Here is an 8,272-nt window from a genome sequence, read left to right as displayed (position 1 = left end):
ATATACCTTTCCTCCTATACCACAGCCGAGGAGTTTGTAATAGAGCCCTTCATGCCAAATAGAGTCAAATGCTTTCTCAAAGTCAATAAAACAGGCAAATATTTTCCCATTTTTCACATGTTTTTCAATGCGGGTGTGGAGGGTATAAATGTGGTCAGTGGTACGGTGTTTTGGGAGGAAGCACATTTGGTTTTTACTGAGAATGTTGTGTTTGCTAAGGAAATCCTGCATTCTGTTATTTATGATACTGCAGAATAACTTCCCTAGGCAGCTACTGACACAGATGCCACGATAATTATTTGGGTCTAATTTGTTTCCACTCTTATAAATGGGTGAAATAAGCCCTTGACACCAAATATCAGGGAAGTGACCTGAACGTAGTATGATGTTGAACAGCCTAAGCACTATGTCCTGCATCTCCGGAGTGCTGTACTTGAGCATTTCATTTTTAATGCTGTCTGGACCACAGGCTTTCTTTGAGTGAAGAGATTTTATTTTTGTGGTCAGTTCTTCCAAAGTAATTAGGGAATCAAGAGGGTTTTGATAATCTTTAATTACTGTTTCTAGTGTTTGGAGTCTTTCTTTGATATGGGAATAATTTGAGTTTATTTTATTGATTGTGATGTGTTTATATAGATTTTGGAAGTGTGCTTTCCAGATATCACCGTCTTGAATTGGCAGTGTTTGTAGTTTTGTTGTGCTCAGGTTAGAAACATAGAAACATAGAAATTAGGTGCAGGAGTAGGCCATTCGGCCCTTCGAGCCTGCACCGCCATTCAATATGATCATGGCTGATCATCCAACCCAGTATCCCGTACCTGCCTTCTCTCCATACCCTCTGATCCCCTTAGCCACAAGGGCCACATCTAACTCCCTCTTAAATATAGCCAATGAACTGGCCTCGACTACCCTCTGCGGCAGAGAGTTCCAGAGACTCACCACTCTCTGTGTGAAATCTTCCTGCATCTAGCCTGTCCAACCCCTTAAGAATTTTGTAAGTTTCTATAAGATCCCCTCTCAATCTCCTAAATTCTAGAGAGTATAAACCAAGTCTATCCAGTCTTTCTTCATGACAGTCCTGACATCCCAGGAATCAGTCTGGTGAACCGTCTCTGCACTCCCTCTATGGCAATAATGTCCTTCCTCAGATTTGGAGACCAAAACTGTACGCAATACTCCAGGTGTGGTCTCACCAAGACCCTGTACAACTGCAGTAGAACCTCCCTGCTCCTATACTCAAATCCTTTTGCTATGAAAGCTAACATAACATTCGCTTTCTTCACTGCCTGCTGAACCTGCATGCCTACCTTCAATGACTGGTGTACCATGACACCCAGGTCTCGCTGATCTGCATCTCCCCTTTTCCTAGTCGGCCACCATTTAGATAATAGTCTGCTTTCCTTTTTTTTGCCACCAAAATGGATAACCTCACATTTATCCACATTATACTGCATCTGCCAAACATTTGCCCACTCACCCAGCCTATCCAAGTCACCTTGCAGTCTCCTAACATCCTCCTCACAGCTAACACTGCCCCCCAGCTTAGTGCCATCCGCAAACTTGGAGATATTGCCTTCAATTCCCTCATCCAGATCATTAATATATATTGTAAATAGCTGGGGTCCCAGCACTGAGCCTTGCGGTACCCCACTAGTCACTGCCTGCCATTGTGAAAAGGACCCATTTGCTCCTACTGTTTGCTTCTTGTTTGCCAGCCAGTTCTCTATCCACATCAATACTGAACCCCCAAAGCCGTGTACTAATTGTAGTATAGTTTGTATACTAATCTCTTATGTGGGACCTTGTCGAAAGCCTTCTGGAAGTCCAGATACACCACATCCACTGGTTCTCCCCTATCCACGCTACTAGTTACATCCTCGAAAAATTCTATAAGATTCGTCAGACATGATTTACCTTTTGTAAATCCATGCTGACTTTGTCCAATGATTTCACCACTTTCCAAATGGGCTGCTATCCCATCTTTAGTAACTGACTCTAGCAGTTTCCCCACTACCGATGTTAGACTAACTGGTCTGTAATTCCCCGTTTTCTCTCTCCCTCTCTTCTTAAAAAGTGGGGTTACGTTTGCTACCCGCCAATCCTCAGGAACTACTCTAGAATCTAAAGAGTTTTGAAAGATTATTACTAATGTAGTTATTCCACATATCCCAAAATTGGTTTTGATTTATGGAATTTTCAATTTCTTCAAGTCTTTTGTGAGTGTAATTTTGTCTTTTGTTCCTAATCGTGTGTTTAAGGGTTTCATTATATCTAATACGTAAGTCTGGGTTGTTTGGTTGACGGTGCTTTTGGTTGGATATTTTCCTCGGGTCTTTTCTGACACTTTTACACTCATGGTCGAACCATTTTTCATGGTTGTGATTTTTGATTATTTTTCTTTTCTGTTTCACAAGGTCAACTTTGATGGCTGCCTTGTGAAAGATCATATTAATGTCATTTATAGCCATGTTTACACCATCTCTAGTAGTCTCATATGGGTTTGCCCTGAATTTCAGTACTTTATTTGTGAGATCGGGTGATTTCAGGGCCATGGTGAATGTATCTCCACTATCTGAAGCCCATTTGTAAGTCTGGTTTAGTTTATACAGCTTACTGGGTTCCTTTTTTATGTCTTTAGTTTGAACAGGAAATTTTAGGTACACGTTGATTTGACTATGGTCTGAAAGAGGGGACCGCTGCCTAACAGTGAATGCACTGATAGTGCAGGGGTCTATGTCAGTAATTGCGTAGTCTACCACGCTAGACCCAAGAGCTGAGGAATATGTAAACCTTCCCAGCGAGTCCCCTCTGAGCCCACCATTAACTATGTACAGTCCCAAGGCTCGACAGAGATGCCCTACCTCTCAACCACTTTTATTTATTTCACAGTCAAGGTTGTTTCGGTTAATGATAGTTGGTGTGACATACAAGGGGGTTTGACCGAACACATGGTTGTTGCCCTGTGGGTCGATGGAATCGGGTTCACATCCGGTCCTTGCATTCAGGTCTCCACATAGCAGCACATTTCCCTGGGCCTGGAAATGATTGATTTCCCTGTGGAGAGTTTCAAATATATCCTCTTCAAAATATGACGATTCTGTTGGGGGTATGTAGGCGGCACATAGATATATATCTTTACCAATTATTCCAATTTTTTAATCTAGTTTCAACCATATATGTGATTTCCCCAGTTTTATTGATGTAATGTGACTGTCTAGTTCTTCTTTGTACCACACCAAGACCCCCCCCCCAGAGGTTCTGCCCTTATGTATATCAGTAGTTTTTACTGAGGGCGCCATGACTTCATGGTACCCTGATGGACAGTGAATGAACGTATCCTTGCGATACCATGTTTCTGTTAATATCATTATATCAGTGTCTTCGATAGACTTTAAGAACTCAGGGTTCCCAGTCTTCATCCCGAAGGTTGAAGAGTAGAGAACCTGGATATTCCAGCAGCCTATATGGAATGAACTCATTTAATGTGTATTTATATTCTCTTCTTTTTTAGTTTAAATAAAACCTATTTTGTGGGACAGGTGCGAAAACACTATTTTTTTCTATAATTGGGGAATGGTAGGTAAAGTTTTGTATGCCATGGTAAATCAGATTCATACTGCCACCTAGTAGTAATATTGTATGCCATGGTAAGGCAGATTCATACTGCCACCTAGTAGTAATAACTATATTAATAATCAATATCAACAGTACTAATTCAGTGCAATCATATGTTGTTTTTATCAGTCACTCGGAAGGGACTGTTTATATGTTTGTATCCTTTGTTACCATAGGAGGTGGGAACATAGGGTGTGCAGCCGCTGCCTGATCTCTCCCATCTCCGAGGTGATCCGCGGCTGTGGCTGGAATGATGAGCCGGGGGCAGTGGAGGCCCTCGCTGGGCTGTTCTGTCTCCTCGCAGTTTGGCGGGTGGTCCTTACAGTGGGGGGGGGGGGGGGGGGGGGGGGGGGGGGGAGGGAGTCCAGATTGGCCTCTTGGATTCCCATTGATTGAGGGGGTGGGAAGGTTGCGTCCCAGGGCAGTATATTTGAGGTTCTTTGCGAAGACCCTCACCCCATGTCTGTTTAGATGTACTCCATCATGGAGGTCCCATGTACCGATGGTCGGGAGGTGGGCCAATTGGACATTAGGGAGGGCGGCACATCCTCTGCTGATCTCCATGTTGGTATCGTGGATCACATGGGGTGGGGTATCTGTCCTGGGGAGCAGGGTAGATATCACGATCCTCGATTCAGGGAATTCCTTGCTGGCCTTTTCTGCCATCCTCGTTATTGCCCCAGCAGTACGATGGCGTAAGGTGCGCAAGTCATTCGTGCCTGTGTGGATCACGAGGTGTTGAGGGCTCCCGATGGCGTCTTTGCTCAGGACCCTCATTGCCTGGTCTGTGGTGCTGCAACTTTTGACTAATACCTGGCGACCTGGGAACAGCCTCTGGGGGTCCAGAAACTTCCCGTTGGAATCAGTCAGTGGGACCACCTTGGGGTTTTGCTCTTCAGACTGGGGGGGCAGGAAGTTGGGTGAGGGTTGCCTGTTGACTGTGTACCTGGGGCAAGTTGTGTAACAGAAGGGGTGCCCACTAATAAAGGTGTATTGGTGGGCTGAGTGCAGCTCAAAGGTCGGAGCAGGCATGGGAAAGCGAGCAGCAGCTGGGCTCTGAGTGCTTTCATGTGTCTTTTTTGGGACTTCTGGGTGAATGTCCCGGCCATTCTGGTGCTGCTTGGCAAATTATTAACCATATAACCATATAACAATTACAGCACGGAAACAGGCCATCTCGGCCCTACAAGTCCATGCCGAACAAATTTTTTTTCCCCTTAGTCCCACCTGCCTGCACTCATACCATAACCCTCCATTCCCTTCTCATCCATATGCCTATCCAATTTATTTTTAAATGATACCAATGAACCTGCCTCCACCACTTCCACTGGGAGCTCATTCCACACCGCCACCACTCTCTGAGTAAAGAAGTTCCCCCTCATGTTACACCTAAACTTCTGTCCCTTAATTCTGAAGTCATGTCCTCTTGTTTGAATCTTCCCTATTCTCAAAGGGAAAAGCTTGTCCACATCAACTCTGTCTATCCCTCTCATCATTTTAAAGACCTCTATCAGGTCCCCCCTTAACCTTCTGCGCTCCAAAGAATAAAGCCCTAACTTGTTCAACCTTTCTCTGCAACTTAGTTGCTGAAACCCAGGCAACATTCTAGTAAATCTCCTCTGTACTCTCTCTATTTTGTTGACATCCTTCCTATAATTGGGCGACCAAAATTGTACACCATACTCCAGATTTGGCCTCACCAATGCCTTGTACAACTTTAACATTACATCCCAGCTTCTATACTCAATGCTCTGATTTATAAAGGCTAGCATACCAAAAGCTTTCTTTACCACCCTATCTATATGAGATTCCACCTTCAAGGAACTATGCACGGTTATACCCAGATCCCTCTGTTCAACTGTATTCTTCAATTCCCTACCATTTACCATGTACGTCTTATTTTGATTTGTCCTGCCAAGGTGTAGCACCTCACATTTATCAGCATTAAACTCCATCTGCCATCTTTCAGCCCATTTTTCCAAATGGCCTAAATCACTCTGTAGACTTTGGAAATCCTCTTCATTATCCACAACACCACATTATCCACAATTATTGTCCCTGCTTATTCATGTCCTCCGTCATTTTGGATATTTGGGCACGGACTACATCGTTTTCTTGTTTCAACTCTTCCAGGGTTCTCTTCATCTCAGAGTTGGTATTCTCATTTTTCTTCCTCAGCTGTTTGAAGTCCTCTTTCAGCTGGTAGAGTTGCCTAGCCTGCGCTTGTTTAAGGTCCGTGAACTCGAGTTCTAGCTCAGCCAGATTCTCTCTCAGCTGGTGGCTTGAATTGTGAGGTGTAGGAGGGGTAGAGATGGCCATGGCAGCAGTTGTCTCTAGTGGACTGTCATCTTCATAGTTACCCTGCTCTCTCTCCCTCTCCGTCGCCCCCCTCGCCCCCCCTCGCCCCCCTCTCCCCCTCTTCTCCCCCCCTCCCCCCCCCTCCCCTTCCCCCCTTCCCACCCCCCCCCCCCCCCCCCCCCCCCCCTCCCCTCCCCCCCCCCCTCTTCTCCCCCCTCTTCTCCCCTTCTCCCCCCTCTTCTCTCCCCCTCCACTCTTCTCCCCTCTTCTCCCCCCCCTCCCCCTCCCCTCTCTCCTCCCCTCTTCTCTCACTCCCTCCCCTCTTCTCTCCACGTTCTTGCAGCTGTAAACAGTACAACACAATAGCAAGTTTAGCAATTCAATATTAATTTCTTAGTGTTAGTTAACCTTGTTGATTAGTGTGTGCGTACATATGTGCATGTTGGTCATTCACCGTCTCTCAGTGTTTGCTGTTACGTATTGTGTGCACCCAAGATGTGCCGTATTTCCTTCGCCAAGGATTATTCTTAGTTTGATGTATCATCTAGTTCTTTAAAGTCAGGGGTTGCCACACTGAGTCTTGCCAAAGTCTGCTTTCCTTGTTTTGTCATTTTTTTGCATTTTACCTCCCTTCCTCTCTTCCACCTCTGTTTCAACCTCTCTCTGTCCAAATGTGGCTTCATATTCTGTTCTTCCTCTTGGTTGCCAGAATCTCTTCTCTCCTGTTTTCAACTGCCACCAATATTGGTCACTTAGCCTCTCCTGTCCCCCTCTGCTTCCTCTCCGCCCTCTGCTCTCTCTCACCCCTCTCTTTTTTTCTCTCTCCTTTTTTCTCTCCTCTCTCCCTCTCCCCCCTTTTTCTCTCCCCTCTCACCCCTGCCCTCCCTACCCTCTCTCTGGCCCCCTCTCTTCTCTCCCTCTTTTACTCTTTTCATCCTTTTCCCCTGCCCCTGTTTTTCTCTTTCCCCTCTTTTATTCTCTTTCCCTCTTATCTTTTTCTCTTTCCCTTCTCTCCCCTCTCTTTCTTTCCTCTCCCCTCTTCTTTCTCCCCTTCTTTCGTTTCCCTCTTTCCCTTCTTTTCCCTCCTTTTACCTCTTTCCCCTCACCTCCTCTTCCGTCTTTTCCTCTCTTTTCTAGTTTCCCCTCTCTTTTTTCTTTCCTCCCCCTTTCTCTCCCCTTCTCCTTTCTCCCCCTCTGCTCTTACTTTCATCTACCCGTCTCCTCAGTTCTCTCTCCCCTCTTTTCTCTCATTTCCCCTCTTTTCTCTCTTCCCCTCTTTTTCTCTTTCCCCTCTTTTTTCTCTTCCCCTCTTTTCTCTCTGTTTCCCCTCTTCTCTCTCTCTTCTTCCTCTTTCTCTTTTCCCTCTCTCTCTCTCCCCCTTTTCTCCCCCTTTCTCTCTCCCCTCCTCTCTCTCTCTCTCTCTCTCTCTTTCCCCTCCTCTCTCTCCCCTCTGTCCCTCTTCTCTCTCTCTCCCCTGTCCCCTCCCTCTTCTCTCCCCCTCTCTCCCTCCCCCTCTTCTCTCTCTCCCCCTCCCTTCTCCTCTCTCTCTCCTCTCTCTCTCCCCTCTCTCTCTCTCTCTCTCACTCTCTCGCGCGCTCTCTCTCTCTCTCTCTCTCTCTCTCCCTCTCTCTGCTCTATCTCTCCTCTCTCCCCCCTCCTGTCCCTTCTCCCTCCCTGTCCCTTCTCTCTCTCTCTCCTCCCTTCTCTCTTTCTCTCCCTCTTCTCTCTCTCCTCCGTCTCCACCGGCGGGAGCATCCCACAGTCATTGACCGCGATGTCCCGCCATCGGACCCCAACCCCCACACCAGGGTGATTTCTCCCCTCCCGACCCCCGGACCCTGACACCCACACCGGGTTATTCACCCCGGCCGCGGGGCGCGGGGACAGATGGCTCGGGGCAGAGTAAATCGCTTTGTAAACATGGGGGCCACACACATTCTCTGGCGTGTCTATGACAAGTCTGCATGGCAACGAACAATTTTATTCCCCCCCCCCCCCCCCCCCCTCCCCCCCCCCCCCCCCCCCCCCCAACAAGAAGCAAGTTTTATTACTGTCTCGTTGCGGAATGCACACAAGCTCCCATGCACAAAACAGGCAGCATCACTGGAGAGAAGGAATGGGTGGCGATTCTTGCCAAGACCATTCTTCAGACCTGAAGAGTGCGTCTGAAGAGTCTCGACCCAAAACGCCACCCATTCCTTCTGGGAACGGTTTTGAGGTTGACGTACATTATAAAACCAAAGTTAGTTGTACTTTTATTATAGTGCAATATCTTGACTTTAAAACAAAAACAAAAATGGAAATGTTTTGCCACTCCAGTTTTGTTCAAGGAAGACTAAAGTGTTTTATTTTACATTTT

At 46.6% G+C, this 8,272-nt stretch overlaps 1 protein-coding gene across 1 annotated transcript in view; it reads left to right on the top strand.

Moving 5' to 3' along the window:
* LOC129695846 (limbin-like) overlaps positions 1-8,272 on the top strand; it is a 146,925-nt gene that overhangs the window by 32,075 nt on the left and 106,578 nt on the right. The gene's annotated exons all lie outside the window — the stretch shown is intronic.

Source organism: Leucoraja erinacea, chromosome 1 (genome assembly GCF_028641065.1).
Source record: "Leucoraja erinacea ecotype New England chromosome 1, Leri_hhj_1, whole genome shotgun sequence".
Taxonomy (NCBI): domain Eukaryota; kingdom Metazoa; phylum Chordata; class Chondrichthyes; order Rajiformes; family Rajidae; genus Leucoraja; species Leucoraja erinaceus.
This window is presented reverse-complemented; position numbering and strand designations above follow the sequence as displayed.